Raw genomic sequence first — 18,816 nt, forward strand, 5'->3', positions numbered from 1 at the left:
TAGTTTAAGTTTCCCCTCTGGTACAGTGTGATTAATTCTCCCAACTGTTTGCAACAGTGCTGTGAAACCAAAAGGATCAAGGCTGGTGCTGAGCAGTGCAGGGATCAAGGGAAGAGAGGCATGAGGAAAGAGACAGCCTCCTCCCACAGCTGCTAACCAGAGCTGTGTCAGGATGTGGCTAGTGGCAGTGAGTGGTGAGTGCCCATGACTGAGTTATGAAGACAGTGGGAAGCAGAGAGCTCAGAGGAGCAGCTTCAGAAGCACTAGGATGTGAGCTTTGCCTTCCCTCTGCTGGAGGCAGCTGAGTGGGAAGTGGGAGCCCACACAATGGTGAGGGGCCAATGGTCATCTAGGATGTGGTGTCAGAACTTGGCTGTTCAGTCAAAATGGATGTTGTCGTGCCTTAAGTGTTTGCTCACGTTGTCCAGTTTGCCAGAAACCACGTTTGCATACAGATGCACATGAACTTATGTTTGCTGCAGAGTGTCTTAGGACAGAGTTTTCTCACAGCATGGTTCCTCTTCTCTCCTCCTTCCTAATTCTTTCCTTCCCCCTTTGAGTTCCCTCTTTATAGTATTTGCATATCGTGCTGAGTAGGTTCAGACGCTACAATTCTTAATTTGGTGTTTGAAGATGTTGCATCTCTGTATGTGACCTGAGTGATTCCGTGTTGTGGTTTCTCATTCTCATATGGGATATCCCATCTGGAAATACCTCTTCTCATATATAATTGTGTGATATGACAATTTATCGCTGTGTTTGGTTCTCACATACCACGAGTTTTAGGCAGGAGATGAGGTGTGTTTCTGAAATCACCTATGCAGAAGTGAAATTCAAGAATGAATCCAACTCCTCAGGCACCTACTCAGATTCTGCTACAGGTAAAAAAAATTCTGGACTTAATGTTGGGGGAAGGATAAAGGAAGAGTCAATAATAAACTATGGGTGATGTTGGTTACTAATCCTCTCAGTGCTCATGCCTGGGATTTTACTGGAGTCTCAGGGGATTGAATTTTTTGTAGAGTGACTTTAAGGGTTGTAGAGTTTTCTAGTGGGAAAGAAAAGCTTGCTTGGCATGGTTTTTGCTCTTGCCATTTACAGAAACTATACCTTGTATCTTGTACTCTTGTAAATATATATTGTATATAGCCTTTCCTGCTTTATAAAAATGAACATAAACTGAAATCATACTTTTCAATATTGAGCTTTTCCCCTCTATTTTGACAGTATATTGTAACTTTATGAAAACTGTTTCTGTGTGGAGCTCTTATCTTGAAGGAGCTGTTTCTTTTTTTACTATAGATCAAAGCAGAGCCTCTCCCTCGGTAGGCAGTTGCCCTCCACTAAATTTACCTTCATCTAGCAAATGGTTTCCAGTCTTGAGCCAGTGACTAGCAGACTGACCATATGCTAAAGAAGTGGAATATGATTAGAGATATTTACCTTTTATTGTATATGTGTCTTTAATGTTCAGACAGTCTGGAAGGTATTAGAATATATCCTGCTGCAACCACAGTAAAGAACACCAAGAAAACAAGGTGACGTGAAAATGTACCTACAAGACAGTGTAAAAGGAAAGTCACAGGCAGATGACAGTACTTATGTTGTGTTTTTATGTGGGAAAACATACTATATGTACATCCTTTAAAATTTGCTGAAAGGGCCAGTGTGGTGTAATTCCAGCACTCCGGAGGCAGAGGCAGGAGGATCACCGAGGATTTGGGGCCAGCCTGGTCTACATATTGAGTTGCAGACCAGCCTGATCTACATATTGAGATCCTAGTCCATTACATCTCCCATCACCAAAGAGAACTTGCTGAAAGGATTTGATCAAAGAGTTTTTGTGGATATATATTCAAATTATTTTTCATATCTCAAAATATTAATACCAGTTATTTCAATACTATGTGTATTTTTATGGATTTTGTACAGATTTTCCAATGGACATTATTTTCTTATTATTTTAAATGTTTAAACTATTAGTAATTATGTGACATAGAGAATACGGAGATGGGGAGGGAGGAAAAGCAGAAACAAGGATGAAACTTAATACTCATGAAATGAATATGGTTCTCCTTCCAGCTCCCAAAATGAAGCCCACCCCTCATCTAAGTAAGCCTGGTGGTTGCCCCTCACTGTTGTTTATATCACTGATGACACTTTTCCTCCTGTTGGCAATCTCATTTTTGGTTGCTTTTATCTGTAAGTATCCCAGATGAATCAATAGACAATGTCTGCCTCAGGTGAAGAGAGTTTCCACTGTAGCACCTGGCATTTAACAGAGTATAAAGAAGAAATATTGTTTGGGGGAAAATAAACCATGGGCTTACATTGTGGCTTTTACTTTGTCCTTGGATTTAGCTATTGTCTTGGAAAAAATGAAATCCATTCTCATTAGAGAAACTGAAGTGTATTTATGTGGACTTGTGGAGTGAACTCTGGGGAGTGTTGTCTTTGTTAGACTAGGAGGTCAAATCTATTCTTTTTCTATTTTTTCTCATTCGCACTGAGAAATCAAGCTGTATGTGTATACACGCTGTATGTGTATAGGGCTCCTTCATCTTGGGATAAGCTTGTGGATAAGAGGAGCTAAGAAGAAATTATCCAAGAAGTGTTCTTCAGCTAATTCCTAATTGCTTCTGTCATGCCAGGATTATGTGAAATATAGAAGCCAAATGAGCAAATGTGTGGATTTCTGCTCATGAAAGTTTTGAGAATTTCTGAAAAATTTAAAATGCATGCAAACTAGTGTATTTAGGGTGTTTTACTCATTCATTTTAACCAAGTAGTAGCCATTTACTGTATGTCATACAATGTGTCAGACAGAGTCCAGGAAGAACATGGACTCTGTTCTCCAGAATCTTAGAGGAGAGTGAACAAATCAGTGTTGGCCAGGTACAGTAGCACACCCCTACTATCCCAGCTATGCAGGATGTTAAGACAGGAGGACAGCAAGTGTGGAGCTAGCCTAGAGTATATAAAAATCTATGTCTAAAAAAATGAAGAAAAATGGACTAGTGTCTACAACATTGTCCAGAAAGTCTCGTATTGACACAGATTTCCTAGAAGAGACTATGTCTAGAACTGTGTGTACCAAGAATGTCACAGAGGTGGGAGACAGAAGCGTGAATGGCTGAAGTACACATTTCTAAGTGAAGAAGAAATGATATTTCCCTAGGTAGACATAGGGGGATGCAGAGCTTGTGTTGTGCCCCATTATGAAAAATTTAGTTCTTTCTTCTAAATATTATTTTAAATCAAGTATGATTTTCTGCTTAGTAAACAAGCATAAACTTAAGAAGCTAAGACAATGTCTTACTTATCTTATGCTTCTGTGGTTTGTCAGTTTAGGCTGATCTCCACTAAGTGACTTCTCTGGTCCTAGCTAAACTTAGACGTGTGTATGTGGTCAGTTACCAGTTCAGGTACCTCAGCTTCCGAGAAGAGGCAGCCAGCTAGAATGACTAACAGTGTGACCCACCTTCATATAATACCTTAGAATGTCCTGGCTTGTTTACATAGCAGCTTGCAGACTTCCAAGATTGAGGATGACCATGAGCCAGTTCTCTTGAAATATTTAACTCGAGGACTGGAGAGATAGCTCAAAGGTTAAGAGCACTGGCTACTCTTCCAGAGGCCTGAGTTCAATTCCCATAAACCACATGGTGGCTCACAAACATCTGTAATGATATCTGGTGCCCTCTTCTGGCTTCCAGGTAAACACATAGCCAGAACACTGTATATATAATAAATATATAAATCTTTTTAAAAAATTAACTTAATAGTAGATCAGAGTTGATTTTGCACATTCTCTTTGCCAAAGGAAGTCTAGGAGGCAGCTCACACAGAAGACTTCACTGTTTTTCTTTTTCCTTTTGTTAACCAGGGAAGTTTCAAAATCACATTGCAGTTGTATGTGGATACAGAAGTTAAAAGTTGTGGTCATTTTTGGAAGGCATCACAGCCATGGAGAACCATTGCAACATTTCAAATAGAGAATTAATGTAGGTGAATTTAGATTATAGATGGTGCTTTTGCAGGACTCAGAAAACAGAGTCACCAAGACAATAAGAGAAAAATGAGAAGGTCTATTTCTAATTTGATAATGAGATAAGTGTCTGAAGAACATGAGATGAGGTGACTTTGAATGGTAAAGAGCACAACACCAAGGAAGTAGATGCTGATGAATGTAGATATCCAGGGATTAAGGGGTCCAAGAAGTACATTGTGACTTTCATATTCTGATGATGTAAATTCAGCAACCATGAAGTTATTCAAAGAGGTAGACAATATAGGATAAGTTATAGGTTTAAGTTGGCACGTGTTGATTTCAGTTTTGGGCATACTGAGTTGAACCTAATATGTTTGTGTTTAGTGAGCACAAATTCTAGCACATACAGGCAGCAGGCAAGACCATAGCAATACATGGCATCACTGGGAAAGATTTTGTATGAGGAGGAAGCATCGTGACAAGACTGTAGGAAGTGTTACATTTTAAAGGGTGGATGGAGGGAGAAGAGATTATAAAAAACAACAAGAAGTGACGGCAAAAAATGGTGATGCAAAACCAGGACGGAGCAATGTGTTAAGAGCTGAGGAGGAGAACTAGATTGAGTCCAATAGCAAGATGGCTAACTAATTATCCTGGGGTATTATTGACGATCCATTTCAAACTTGGTGTGAATGAAATGGAGGAAGCCAAAGTGGTGGGGTAAGGAGGACAAGACTCAGGGAGGAAAGAGAAGAAATTCAGTTCTAGAGAGAAGCCAGTCAGCTGTAAACCAGGAGAGAGTGAGCATGTGCGTGGAGGAGTAATCTGGTTGAAAGGAAGAGGGTTTGAGAAACAAAACAATGCTCCACAGATGCATGTTGAGTTCTTTTTTATTTCACATTCTAAAATAACCTAGAGCTTCTCAGAATTAGTTAACCCCCTTTCCTCCCAAAGCCAAGGCAGTTTACATTCTTGAATACAAATATCTCTGTCTGCTTCATCTTCCCCAGGAGTTAGCGTTTTCATCTCATGTTAACATGGAAGGGTATGGCTCACTCCCTTTAGAGTCATGGCAGTGGGCCTGCCTGCCTTTCAAATCATGGTCTTTCTGGAGTCCTGGAAGTACCTGTGGTTTCAAATAGGAGGCTGAGGACTACATTGACTGTGGGGTGATGGGAATCTTAGGCTCTGTCTACTTAGGTAATCGGGACTTGGGCTGGAGAGATGGCTCAGCCGTTAAAGGCTAGGCTCACAACCAAAAATATAAGTAATCAGGACTTAGTAGATCTGTGTATCAGTAAGGAGAAAGTAGAAAGCCATGATTCTTTCATGAAATTTAGTGGTTTGGGTTCTGTTTTTTGTTTATTTGTTGTTTGTTTTACAGTTTATTATCAAAATACTCTCTACTTCTTGAAGAAAAAAAAAGCTAAAAAACGATCTAACTTACAGAGAATTGAACTGCACAAAAGACGATTCACCCATAGAAGGTAGGAATTAATGTGCCTAAGAGTCTGGTTGCTGGCTATAGAGTGTAATGGTTCCACATAGATCTTCCTTCCTCCTGCTCTTCCTCCCTCCCATCTTCCCTCCTTTCCTTCTGTTTTTCTTCTCTCATACATTACATCACAACTGCAGCTTTCCCTCTCTGCATTCCTCCAGTTCTCTTCTCCAACTCCCCTACCCATCAGATTGACTCCTCCATTTCCTTCCAAAAATGATCATGTCTCTCAGGCATATCAACTGAACATAGCATGACAAGTTATAGTAAGACTAGACACAATCCCTCATGTCAAGGCTGACCAAGGCAACCCAGCAGGAGGAAAAGGTACCAAGGGCAGGTGAAAGAGTCAGAGACACCCCCACTCCCACTGTTGGGAGTCCCACAAGAACATCAAGCTACACAACTATAACATGTATACAGTCTGGTATCTTCAACCTCTCTGGCTCCTATGATCCTTCCTTCCCCTCTTCTGTGGGGTTCCAAAAGATCCATCTAACATTTGGCTGTTTCATTGACTCATTGATTATTCTCTGTTTCTATTTTATTGACTTTAACCCCCAGTTTGATTATTTCCTGTTGTCTACTCCCATTGGGTACGTTTGTTTCTTTTTGTTCTAGAGCTTTCAGGTGTGCTATTAAGTTCCTAGTATGAGTCTTATAGATGAACAGTCTTATTAAATAAGAAACACAGAGCCAATTGCAGAGTTAAAAGCCCAAGAGTTCAGAGCAATAGCTAAGAGATAAAAATCCTTTTTTACCCTTCACTGCCACTGCTGTCCTTCCCCTCAGCAAGGACCTACTTCCTGTGTGTCTGTCCTTTTATTGACTTTCTGTTCTGCCTTCTCATCGGTTGTAAACCCAACCACATGACCGCCTCGTCACTGCCTTGCTGTGGATATCACTCTATATAAATTAAACACTGATGGCCAGTGACCAGGCAGGAAGTATAGGCGGGACAAAGAGAGAGGAGAACTGGGGAAACAGGAGGAAGGAAGAGAGAGACTGCAGCCACCGCCAGGATAAGCAGCATGTAAAGACACCGGTAATCCACCAGCCACGTGGCAAGGTATAGATTTATAGAAATGGGTTAATTTAAGATAAAAGAACAGTTAGCAAGAAGCCGGCCACGGCCATACAGTTTATAAGTATTATAAGCGTCTGAGTGATTATTTTATACGTGGATTGTAGGACTGCAGGGTTTGGTGAAAGCTGGAGAGAAGTCCTCCAGCAACACTGCCTGTCTGTACAGACCTCCAGGTCTTCTATGGTTGGTATTGAGATTAAAGGCATGTGTCTCCATGCTGGCTGTATCCTTGAACACACAGAGATCTGCCTAGCTCTGCCTCCCAAGTGCTGGGATTAAAGGCCTGCAAACCACCGCCCACCTTTTGCTATGGCTTGCTATTAGCTCTGACCCCCAGGCAACTTTATTTATTAACATACAAATAAAATCACATTTCAGTACAAATAAAATATCACAATAAGATCTCCTCAATTTTTAAATGTAGGTACTTAGTGCTATGAACTTTTCTCTTAGCCCTACTTTCATTGTGTTTCATAGGTTTAGGTATGTTGTATATTCATTATAATTGAATTCTAGGAATTTCTTATTTTATTTCTGCCTTGATCCATCCGTCACTCAGTAGACAGTTGTTCAGTTTCTCTGAGTTTGTAAGCTTTATTTCTGTTGTTGTTGGAATACAGTTTTAATCTGTGGTGTTCTGATAGGATGCAGTGGTTATTCCATATTTTTTGTATCTGTTGAAACTTGCTTTGTAACCCAGTATGTGGTCAACTTTGGAGAAGGTTCTGTGATGCTCTGACAAGAAGATTTTTTTTTTGTGTTTGGGAGAAAATGTTCTATAAATGTCTGTTAGCTCCATTTGGTTCATAATGTCTGTTAGCTTCAGTATTTCTCTGTTTAGTTTTTGTCCGGATGACCTATTTGTTGGTAAGAGTGGGGTATTGCAGCCTCTCACTATCAATGTGTGAGGGTAGATGTCTGATTTATGCTTTAGTAGTGTTTCTGTTAGAAACTTGGGTGCCCTTGCATTTGGAGCATAGATGTTAAGAATTGAAATGTCATCTTGGTGGATTTTCCTTTGATGAGTATGAAGTGCCCCTCTCAGTCTCTTTTGATTAATTTCACTTTGAAATCTATTTTGTTAGACATTGGAATGCTTACTCTAGGATGTTTCTTATGTTCATTTGCTTGGAATATCTTTTCCAACCCTTTACTCTGAGGTAATCTCTATCTTTGATGTGTTTTTTATATGCAGCAGAAGGATGGATCCTGGTTTGGCTTCCATTCTGTTATTCTGTGTGTTTTTTCTTAGGGAATAGAATCCATTGATATTGAGAGATATCAATGACCAAAGATTTTTAATTCCTGTTTATTTTGTTGTTGGTGTTATTATTGGTGGTGGTATAGTGCTGGTGGTATGTGTATAAGTGTATGCTTCCCTTGTTTTGGTTTTGCTGATGTGAGATTATTTATTTCCTGTGTTTTCATAGGTGTTGTTAACATCCTTGGCTTGGAGTTTTCTTTCTAGTACCTTCTGTATGGATAGATTTGTGGATAGATACTATTTGAAATGGAACTTATCATGTTATCATGAAATATATCTTTATGTTGATTTAAAGTTGTTTTTTTTTTTGGTTTTTCAAGACAGGGTTTCTCTGCGTAGCTTTGCACCTTTCCTGGAGCTCGCTCTGTAGCCCAGGCTGGCCTTGAACTCACAGAGATCTGCCTGGCTCTGCCTCCCGAGTGCTGGGACCACCACCCGGCTGATTTAAAGTTTTGCTATAGTAGTATGGGCTGTCATCTATGGTCTCTTACACTCTGCAGTGCATCTGTCCATGTCCTTCTGGCTTTTATAGTTTCCACTGAGAAGTCAGGTGTAATTCTAATAGGTATGCCTTTATATGTTACTTGATCTTTTCCCTTTGTAGTTTTTAATATTTTTTATTTGTTTAATATACTTAGTGTTTTAATTATTATGTGGTGAGGGGACTTTCTTTTCTGGTTCAATTTATTTAGTGTTTTGTATGCTTCTTGTACCTTTATAAGCATCTCCTTCTTTAGATTAGGACAATTTTCTTGTATGATTTTGTTGAAAATATTTTCTGGGCCTTTGAGATGAGATTCTTCGCCTTGTTATATTCCTATTATATTTAGGGTTGATCTCCTTATACAGTCCAAGATTTCCTGGCTGTTTTGTGTCAGAAATATTTTAGATTTAATATTTTTTTGACTGAAGTATCTATTTCTTCTATTGTATCTTGAATGCCTGAGATTCTCCCTTCCCTCTGTTGTATTCTCTTGGTTGTATCTGTAGTTCCCGTTCACTTACCTAGATTTTCCATTTCCAAAATTCCTTCATTTTGTGTTTTCTTTATTGCTTCTATTTCCATTTTCAGGTCTTGAGTGGTTTTATTCATTTCCTTCAACTGTCTGCTTTTTCTTGGCTTTCTTTATGGGATTTATTCATTTCCTCCAATTTTTTGTTTGTGTTTTTCTTGATTTCTTTAAGGGGTTTATTCATTTTTCCTCCTTAAGGACCTCTATCATCTCCATAAAGTTGGTTCTAAGGTCTTTTTCTTGTACTTTGGCTGTGTTGGGATATTCAGGGCTTGCTGTAGTAGGACAACTGGGCTCTGGTGGTGACATATCACCATGGCTGTCGTTGATTGTATTCTTAGCCTGGCATCCAGGCATCTGGGTTTGAGGTGATTTTACAAGTAGGTGTCAAGTTTATCTTTGGTGGGTGTTTTATTTCTTGGTTTCTCTTTCCTTTTTGGTCTTTTGGTCTGTGTGGCCTATGTTTGAACAGAGTTCTTCTCCAAGCTGAGGACTAGACTTCTGGCAGCTGGTCTGGCCTCTTGTTGAGCATGGGCTCTCCATCTGCATTGGGGGCTGGGACATTGTGATTAGTGGAGGGGCGATTGGGGGTAGTGTCTGGGGTGCACTAAGAGAGGGGAGGAAGTCCTCAGGTGGGAGGTCTAGCTGGAGTTCTGGTGGCCTAGTGTCCTCTGGTCCAGCAGTTGAGTCTCTGTCTGAATATGCCTTCTAGTTCTTCTGGCTGCTGTGGCTTGCACTTGAGTAGGAGATGTCTGCCTGAAATGTGTGATATTTCTAATAGATTCCCAGGTGGCACGTACTGAGATGTGGAGTCCACATGCACATCTATATCAGACAAGAGAGTCTGATATGTATGCCTCCTTTGTCTACACAAGTCTTGTTTGTGAAAAGTTTCTATTGTATTAGATTTTTCCAGCTTCTGCTTCTTCCTGAACCATCTCTGCACACTTGCTGTTTCTCACTTAGAATATATATAATACAAATCTTAAAAGGTCTTATTAATAAAAACAAACCCGGAAACCAGGTATTAGGGTGAGTTTTAAAAGATAAGAGAAGCAGAACAAACCAAAGCTGACCTCACCTCGCTAACTTCTCAGCCAATCCTGTTTCCTCAGATTTAAATCCTCTGAATCCTCATCAGAATTGACCTCAGCTCAATTGCTGCTAAAACCCTAAAAGCTTAAAAGCCTCTAATTCCTAGTCCTCATGCCTTACATACCCTTCTGCTTCCTGCTATCATTTCCTGGGATTAAAGGTGTGTGTCATCATGCCTAGCTGTTTCCAGTGTGGCCTTGAACTCACAGAGATGCAGATGGATCTCTGCCTCCAGAATACTAGGATTAAAAATGAAGGGTTCACAACACGCCCCCACGGTCGCATATACCAGGCGGATACTTTCGCCTAGCCAATTCCAGGTCAGGATAGGCATTTCTGGGTCAGGGTGTCTCTCGTAACCAGGATACCCGGTGGACCCGGACACCTCCGCCTAGCAAGTTCTGGGTCAAGGCGTCTTGCGTAACCAGGATCCGTGACGTTACATGGCCACGTAAGCCCGCAACGTGACCATGTGATCTACACACACACGTGGAGTAGTGACGTGACCTGGCCACGCCCCCAGACGGTTTTAAAGTGGAGCACCATGTTCCCAGTCCCCCTTCTTCTCCACGCACGTGTCTCTCCCACAGGCCTGCACTCTCTATCCCTTTATCTCTAATAAACTCTTATAAGCGGATTCTGTCGTGTTTCGTGACACTTCCTTGCAGGGTAAGAACACAACGCAGCTAAATAACTAACAAAAGGCACGTGCTACCACTGCCTAAACCTAATTTTAATATGGTGGCTATTCTGTCCTCTGACCCTCAGATAAGTTTATTGGGGTGCTCAATATATCAACCATATATATTTATATGTATGTATATATGTGTATGTATATATGGGGCTGGAGAGATGGCTCAGGGGTTAAGAGCACTGTCTGCTCTTCCAGAGGTCTTGAATTCAATTCCCAGAAACCACATGGTGTTTCACAACCATCTGTAATGAGATATGGTGCCCTCTTCTGGCATGCAGACATACATGCAGGCAGAGCGCTATATATATAATAAATAAAGAAATCTTAAAACACATACACACTTATAATTTGAAGAAAATGATGAAACCTTGTATCATGGATACAAATTACTTAAAGCTTCAATAGACTCCTTCAGAACATTTTAAAATTTATAGACGATTTCATGTGATATAAAGATATCATTCTAACCCCACATATACATACACTGTCCCCTATATGAACATCTTTATAGGCAAAAGTGGTTGCTACAGCTAGCGAGTGAATACTGATGTCATTACTGATTGAAGTTCACAATTACTATACTCCCATCTGGGATGGCAACCCTGTATTTAGCTGTCACATCTCGTTAGTTTTCTCTTGGCTGGGATGAGTTTTCAGAAGATACTTGTTTTAAATGATCTGACTAAATGTTTTGAGGATGACTGATCTGGTATATTATAGGATATTCCTATATTAATATTTGAGTATGTTTTAGAGGAATTGCAGGTGTGAAATGCTAGTTTAATTATATAGTACACAGGGTCTAAACTATACAACTATTATAGACCATTATTATCACCTGATGGTCCACTTAAGGTAGACCATTTAAAAGTGTACCTTTTTTTCATCATCTGAATCTTTTATTTCTTTTTTAAAAATTGTTCTTCTTTCATACAATACATCCAAGCTGCAGCCTCCTGTCTCTCCTCTCCTCCCACCCCCTCTATCTCCTCTATCCCTCAGATTCTCTGCTCCTCCATTTCCCTTCAGAAAAGAGCGGCCCTCCTCTGATCATGGGACCTTTTTCCCCCTACTGGGTTGCCACCTCCAGCCCTCATATGAGAGATTATGCCTATCTTATTGGATATTGCTATGCCATGTTCGGTTGATAAAAGTCTACCTTTTTAAGGCTAACCATTTGGTATTGGATAACCAATTAGGAGACTCATCCCTGGAGATTAATTCTCCTTCTCCCAGCAGGTATTATTAGCCCATAGCTCTTAGAACAATAAAAATAGGCCATGAATTTGAGAGGGAGGAGGGTACATGGCAGGGATTGGAGGGAAAATAATATAATAATATTTTGATTAAATGTAAATTTTTTATCCATTTTCTACATTATAATTTTGAAAGGATGTTGCTACACATAGCCCACACTATGGTGGAATATTGGGTTAGGTTTCTCAAGAGACAGAATAATGTATCTGTCTATATCTATCCAAGTTCTTCATAATGGTGCACAATAGTCTTTGTCGTCTGAGCCTTGTTTACGTTTACCACTAAAAATGTAATTTCTAAGTTCTTCACATAACACTGCATGATCTGGCCATTCGTTTTCTATCTCCTCTTGTCTGTGACTGATTTCTCATCTCTGACATTCTTGGTATCCATACATGCACATAGGGATATATATGAGTGTGTGAATATAACTCTGTGTATCTGCCACAATGTGTTTCTCAATTCTTTGCTTTATTGTTTGTATATATTATCTGTCTCTTATTTGGTATAGGCAGTTAAGGATCATGATGGGAGACTGTATTTTTATTAATTAATTATTTTAATTAATTGTTTTCTGTTTTGTCTCTGTTATTTAATTAAATTTCTTTGTTTTCTTTTTATTAAGAGATTTTCTATTCATTTTACATATCAACCATGGATTCCCCTGTCCTCCATCCTCCCACCCCCCAGCCTCCCCCCTCAACCGAACCCCCATTCTCACCTCCTCCAAGGCAAGGTCTCCCCTGGGGAGTCAGTCCAGCCTGGTAGACTCAGCAGAGGCAGGTCCAGTCCTCTCCTCCCTGCACCAAGGCTGATCAAAGTGTCTTAGCATAGGCCCTAGGTTCCAAGAAGCCAGCTCATGCATCAAGGTGTAGAATGCCAAGGCTGAAGCAACCTTTCAGGCTTAAAAGACCATCAAGGAACAGATAGCTACCAGGCTGTCTGTTAGACACCTGAAAACCCCCCAAACTAAGATAAAATGTCCTTTCTGAGACAACCTGTCTCACAGGCCAAGCTCCTGCCCACTAGACCATCAAGCTTTGTTTCTTGTGCCAATCAAGGCCTCCCCCTCTCTCTCTCACACAGCCCCAGAGAACCTCTTAGATCAGAAGAGTTTTCCTTTTGCCAGGCATTTCAAGCTGTGATGCAGACTGACTAGCTGTCAGTACTCCTCCCCTGCCCTGTCAGGAAACTGGCAGCAGATGAAAAAAGTGACAGTTTTAACTTTTAGTGACCTACAGACTTTCCCTACCCTATCACCTGTAAGTTTATAGTTGAACACATTTATGGTAGACTTGTAATGCCTTCACCTAACCACAGTAAGGATATATTTCTAGTGCATAAATTGCTTTTCTGATTTATTCCAACCATTAACTGACTCCACTCTTAATTGCCAGGAAGCCTCTAGCAGGGACCCCTACTATCTTGTATTGTATACAAAACATGAGGTGTTGCTGCTTGGGATAGGATGTAGACCAGAGAAGGAGAGGGGACTTGGATTTAAGGGAATTAAGAGAACTGAGAGAGTGGAATAGGTGACTAAATGATGGTGGGGCAGATGAATAAACGAATTAGACCAAAGAGCTTCGTGCATCTGGATTCATTCCCGCTCCGATGGTAGCGTCTCTCCTGGGCCCCTGGAACTGTACAATATTAAGGCTGGACCCTTAAATATTATACAAAAGCTTGGGTATATTACACATCCATAACCCCTTTTGCTTTTGCTTCTTACATTCTTTGCTGATCTTAAAGCTGCAGATCCTGGGGAAGAACTCCGTGTTTCCCTTCTCACTGCCCAGAGGCCGAGTTCTAGTATGTCCTAGTTTGCATCTCTGTTGTTAGCATTCAGACCGGGGACCTGGCCAATAAGCAGGCAATACCTTGGCCTGCCCAGGATCCTGACATCCTATGTATCCCATATCTCTATGTCCCCTTAAAAGGCTGGATCCTACCTGCCTTCTATCTCTTCTTCTCTCCTCAGGCCCCACCTTCTCTCTCTCTCTCTCTCTCTCTCTCTCTCTCTCTCTCTCTCTCTCTCTCTCTCCATTTCTCTCTCCCTTGAGGCTGCTCTGTACTCCTTTTCCCACCCTCTGCCCCCCCCATTAATAAAACTCTCCACATGAGCGCTATCTGCATGGCATGTCTCTCTCTCACTCACTGTGGGGCCCCTTGACTCCAACCCACCAAGGTGTGTCTCTCCTGCTGTTTTAAAAATACAACATTTGGTGCCGTGACTGGGATTTGAGCTGAGGTTGCTGCAGCCACAATGCAGATTACTAACCACTATACAGTAATGTCCAGCCATATCTCTCAGATCTCTGATGCCGTTTGATGACCAGGCTCTGTCAGTTCAACAGTGGCAAATAAGGCTTCAGCTGCATTCCCAGTTCTCTGTGAAATTCACAGGCCTCACTTTCTTAGAGCTAATACTAGGTCTAGACACAACACATTTTGCAGTGGCTGTCCTCAGTGGTCAGCCACTTATATCTCTTGGGGAATTAGTTTATCTTTAAAGTTTATTTATGTAAAGATAGGAAAGCTGTCTCACCTCTGCTCTTTACTTACTCTTCTCAGATCTGATGGTGTTTGTTGATCAGGGTATTAATAGATTTGCCAGTTTTACAACTCGTCCCCCAACCCCAAGGCTACAAATACCTTGGTAGCTCATTAATAAGTTTCCTGTTAAAAGTACAGGTAGGTGTGCCTCATTCACAGACTTCATTGTGAATTTCTAGCCCTTTGCTATGGCATCAAGATATAAATCTATTCCAGTTGTTTCACAGACACCTGCAGGTTCCTGCACAGATCCACCCCTCCTGCCAGACTCATGCCAAGGTCAAACCTGCAGGGGCCTTCCAGATATACCAGTCCCTGTACCAGCTGAGGATTTCAACTGGGCAAATACTGGCAGGTTAACTTCATCCACATACCTGCTCATAAAAACTCTAATATCTTCTAGCTTGTTGAACTTTTACAGGATGGATAGAGGCATTTCTCACCTCCAGAGAAACAGCAGATGTGATGGCTCAGGTACTCCTGATTAACACATCATCCCTCAATTTGGCATACCATCCCCCAAGCTCCTGGGACCTCACTGCTGGTACCACTTCTCCAGGCTCAAGTGGGCACCTGCCTGGCAACTGAAACCTGGTTTTCCAAGATGTCCCAATGAAGGGCATATCTGCTCTCATGTTTTGCTTATTCACCCTTATGGTGATATTTTATTTGTATTAAAATGTTATTTGTATATTAATAAATAAAGTTTCCTGGGGGTCAGAGTTATTAGCAAGCCATAGGAAAGCAGGGCAGTGGTGGCGTACGCTTGTAATCCCAGCACTTGGTAGGCAGAGCTAGGTAAGTCTCTGTGTGTTCAGGGATACAGCCAGTATTGGATATACATGCCTTTAATCTCAATACCAATCATAGAAAACCTGGAGGTCTATACAGACAGACTGTGATGAGGCAGTCATGTGGTTGGGTTTACAACCAATGAGAAGGCAGAACAGAAACACTAGAAAAATACAGACACATAGGAAGTAGCTCTGGTTCGGAGAGGTAGGACCACTGCAGGAGGAAGGGTAAGGTTTTAGCTCTTAGCTCTGACCTCTTGGCTTTCTTCTTTGCATTGGTTCTGTGTTTCTTATTTAATAAGACGGTTGGTTACATCTACATACCTTTGCCTCATCTGTACAACCAGGGCACTCCTCCATTCCATTCTTTCTGGCAGTTACCACTCTTCCCATGGCTAGCACCACTCACAGGGCTGATGATAACAATCTATTTTTTCTCGTAGCAACCTGCCTTCTCAGCTCAGCAAGGATCAAATGCCTGAGGTCTCAATGATGACAGCTAACCAAATGCTTATTTACTCACACCTCCTGCTGTGTGTGACCCTGACTCCCAACTTCCTCCTCCCCACTTCATCCCAAGTCAGCAGGAAGTAGTCTCGAGAATTCAGCACCCTCATTTCTACCCCACTTGTTATCCATAACTCACCTTTTTATAATAAACAAAAGGGAAGAAAATTAGCATCCAGGCCCACCCCTTGGGAACCTGGCCAACAATCAGGCAATACCATGGGCCACTCAGGTTCCTGCAAGGTCATCCTACATAGCCTGTATCATTATGTCCCTTCAAAAGGTGTGGTCCTGCCTGCCTTCTCTTTCTTCTTCCCTTCATAGCCCCACCCACTCTTTCTTCTCTCTCTTTCCCCCATGAGGCCCCTCTGCACTCCCTCTCCCCTCTCTCTTCCCATACCACTAATAAAACTCTCCACATGAGGACTGTTTGCATGGCATATCTCTCCCTCACTCACTGTGAGGCCCCACGACTCCAATCCATCAAGGTAGGTCTCTGGCCATCTTTAAAATACAACATCTGTTACTATAATAAACACAATGATGAAAAGTGAACTGGGGAGGAAAGGGTTTATTTCATCTTACAACTTCCAGTCACAAACTAACATGGAAGGAAATCAGAAAATGAGCTGGAGACAGGAACATGGAGGGGCGAACTGAAGCAGAGGCCTTGGGGAAAAGCTGCTCACTGGCTTGTTCTGAATGGCTTTCTCAGCTTGCTTCCTTCTACAGCCCATGGCTTCAGCTCCAGGCTAACAGGTGGCTCTGATGGATGTCAGAATGGTGAGATCTCTTGCTGGCACACAAGTTCCTTCTTTGCCAGTGCCAGGGTGCCAGGCTTTTTCTTCTCCCAGTATGAGATGCCTGTGGAAATTTCAGTTTCTTTAGATCCATTATTTCAGCAGTCTGAGGGCCAAAGGAGGGTCACACATGTCTCTTTAGAATACTTTGATTTCTGCCAGGAATCTCATGCTGGGAAAAGAAAAGGGCTGATGGCTGGTACCATCCAGGGGACTTGGGTTCTTAGAAAGAGACTTAACGCTATCCTGAGCTTCCCAGCTCCGAGTCCAGGAAATCTTATGCTACGTGTGTGGGAGAAGAGTGGGTGGATAGGCAGAGGCAGCTCCTCCAGCAAAGTGAGCGAGAATGCATTCCAAGGGTGACTTGGAGACTCCGAGGAAGCTGGACCTGATGGAGAAAATTCATGTTTCATAAAGATGACTTTGGAAACAAGTGGGAAGGTTAATTCTTAGGGATTCATAGAGGGGTTTTTCTTTTTCTTTACACAATTTTTAGGGGAATTTGCATGGGTAAATGCGTATGGGATATTTGGAAATAACACAGCCTCTGGGAAATCTACTAATTGTAAGAGAACTATGTTAATTGCACTTTTATTTGTATTTTATAGGTTAGATGAAGTTAAAGTTAGACGGAATGTGCTTAATTCCAGACAGTGAAAGCAGAAGCCCCAAAGGAAGCACGGAGAAGAGGCTGTGAGGCCAGGCCAGCCTTGCCTTAGCTGTGCAGGGGAGGGTCAGGGAGCATCAGGCCACCTTGCTAGACTTTGGCTGCTTTGGTGGACATGTAATTCACCCCAGACACTGTAAGAATGAGTATCCTAAATGTTTTTTTTTTTTTTTTTTTTTTCATTTTCTTGTTTTTTTTTGAGTCATTGTAGCTCTGCTCAACTACAGAGATCGCCTGCTCTTCCGAGTGCTGGGATTAAAGGTGTGCGCCACCACCGCCCGGCCCTAAATGTTATGTTTTATTGACTCTGTTGCATCATCATATTTGATTGCTACATTTTCTATTACATCAGAAATAGCGCTGACAGTTCTATAATCACTACCATGCCCATACGTAGTATACTTAGAAAAATACCCAAAGCCCTAGGGAACTTTCCCTACAGAACTAAATATGGAAAAACAAAGGTAGAATGGGAAATTTTCACTCTACTTCCCCTTTCTATCATCATCTAAAACTCTTCACTTAATCTTCTTTTCCTCTTACATTTTATTACCAATAAAAGATTACTTAGTTACATCTAACCTCATTGGTTAATCCCAAGAAGCCATTGATTTGCCCAACTTACCCTAGGACATTTTGGGAAACCATCTGTAGGAATGGGCAGAGGCCAGATGAGCTATAAGGAGATAAATTAAGCAAGATCTGTCACCAACACAGTCCAGGACTGATAATTTCAGGAAACAAAGCAGTAGTGCAGTTTAAGGGGCAGGAAACTAACCAAGGTGTGAGTAGCAGCATGTGGGAATCTCTACAGTTAATACAATCTCATTGAATTCAGTCTAGCTTTCTTGAACCTTTTCTAATTGGATAAAAAGCTGACAATGTGCTCGAAGTTAAAAACAATTATCTTTCATGGAGCTTGCATGCACTTGAGGGACTCACGCATGAAATTTAACTTTATTAGATAAAACTAAGTCATACCTCTTAAGCTGTGGAAAGCCTTTCTCCAAAAGGAGCCCTTGAAAGCCCTCAGAACATCTGCTCTGAGTTCGTAAAAATTCGCTGGTCCTCAGTCACCGCAGAAAATGCAAAGTTGGTTTCTCTCAGTGCTGCCCCAGGTGTGAGACAGACGATGCCAAGAGAAATAGTGGCGTGCTTTCCAAAACCTCGACCCTGTTCAGACAGCAGAACCTCCTCCTGTCCCACAGTCTGTCCCATCCCGTTTCCCACTGTTTGTGTGCTATAAGTTTAAAGTCACTGCTGATTTCAGATGTGTGCCCAGTTGACTCTTAACAGGAACAGCTTCATCCATCCTCACTCTTTAGAGTTGAGAAGTGGGTGCTACAACTCTTCGAGTGTCTATTTCACCCCCTTTAGCGTTTAGCTGCTCTTATTAAGTTGCTTTTAAGAATTTATTATATAACCCTACATATATCAACTAGTCTTTGTAAATGTCCATGTTCTGTTCATTAAAAAGCATAAGAGCACCGGCTGCTCTTTCAGAGGCCCTAGTTCAATTCCCAGCACCACATGGTGGCTCACAACTGTCCATCACTTCAGTCCCAGAGGATACAATGACCTGCATGGACATCA

The 18,816-nt window shown here is 41.5% G+C and overlaps 1 long non-coding RNA gene across 1 annotated transcript; it reads left to right on the top strand.

Moving 5' to 3' along the window:
• The first annotated feature begins 599 nt into the window (after positions 1 to 599).
• LOC114688006 lies at positions 600 to 17,292 on the top strand. The gene is made up of 4 exons (XR_005091179.1): positions 600 to 881; positions 2,083 to 2,202; positions 3,887 to 5,478; positions 17,165 to 17,292. It is a non-coding gene; the product is annotated as an uncharacterized LOC114688006 (long non-coding RNA).
• Positions 17,293 to 18,816: the final 1,524 nt, after the last annotated feature.

The sequence above is a fragment of the Peromyscus leucopus genome, chromosome 3 (genome assembly GCF_004664715.2).
Source record: "Peromyscus leucopus breed LL Stock chromosome 3, UCI_PerLeu_2.1, whole genome shotgun sequence".
Lineage (NCBI taxonomy): Eukaryota > Metazoa > Chordata > Mammalia > Rodentia > Cricetidae > Peromyscus > Peromyscus leucopus.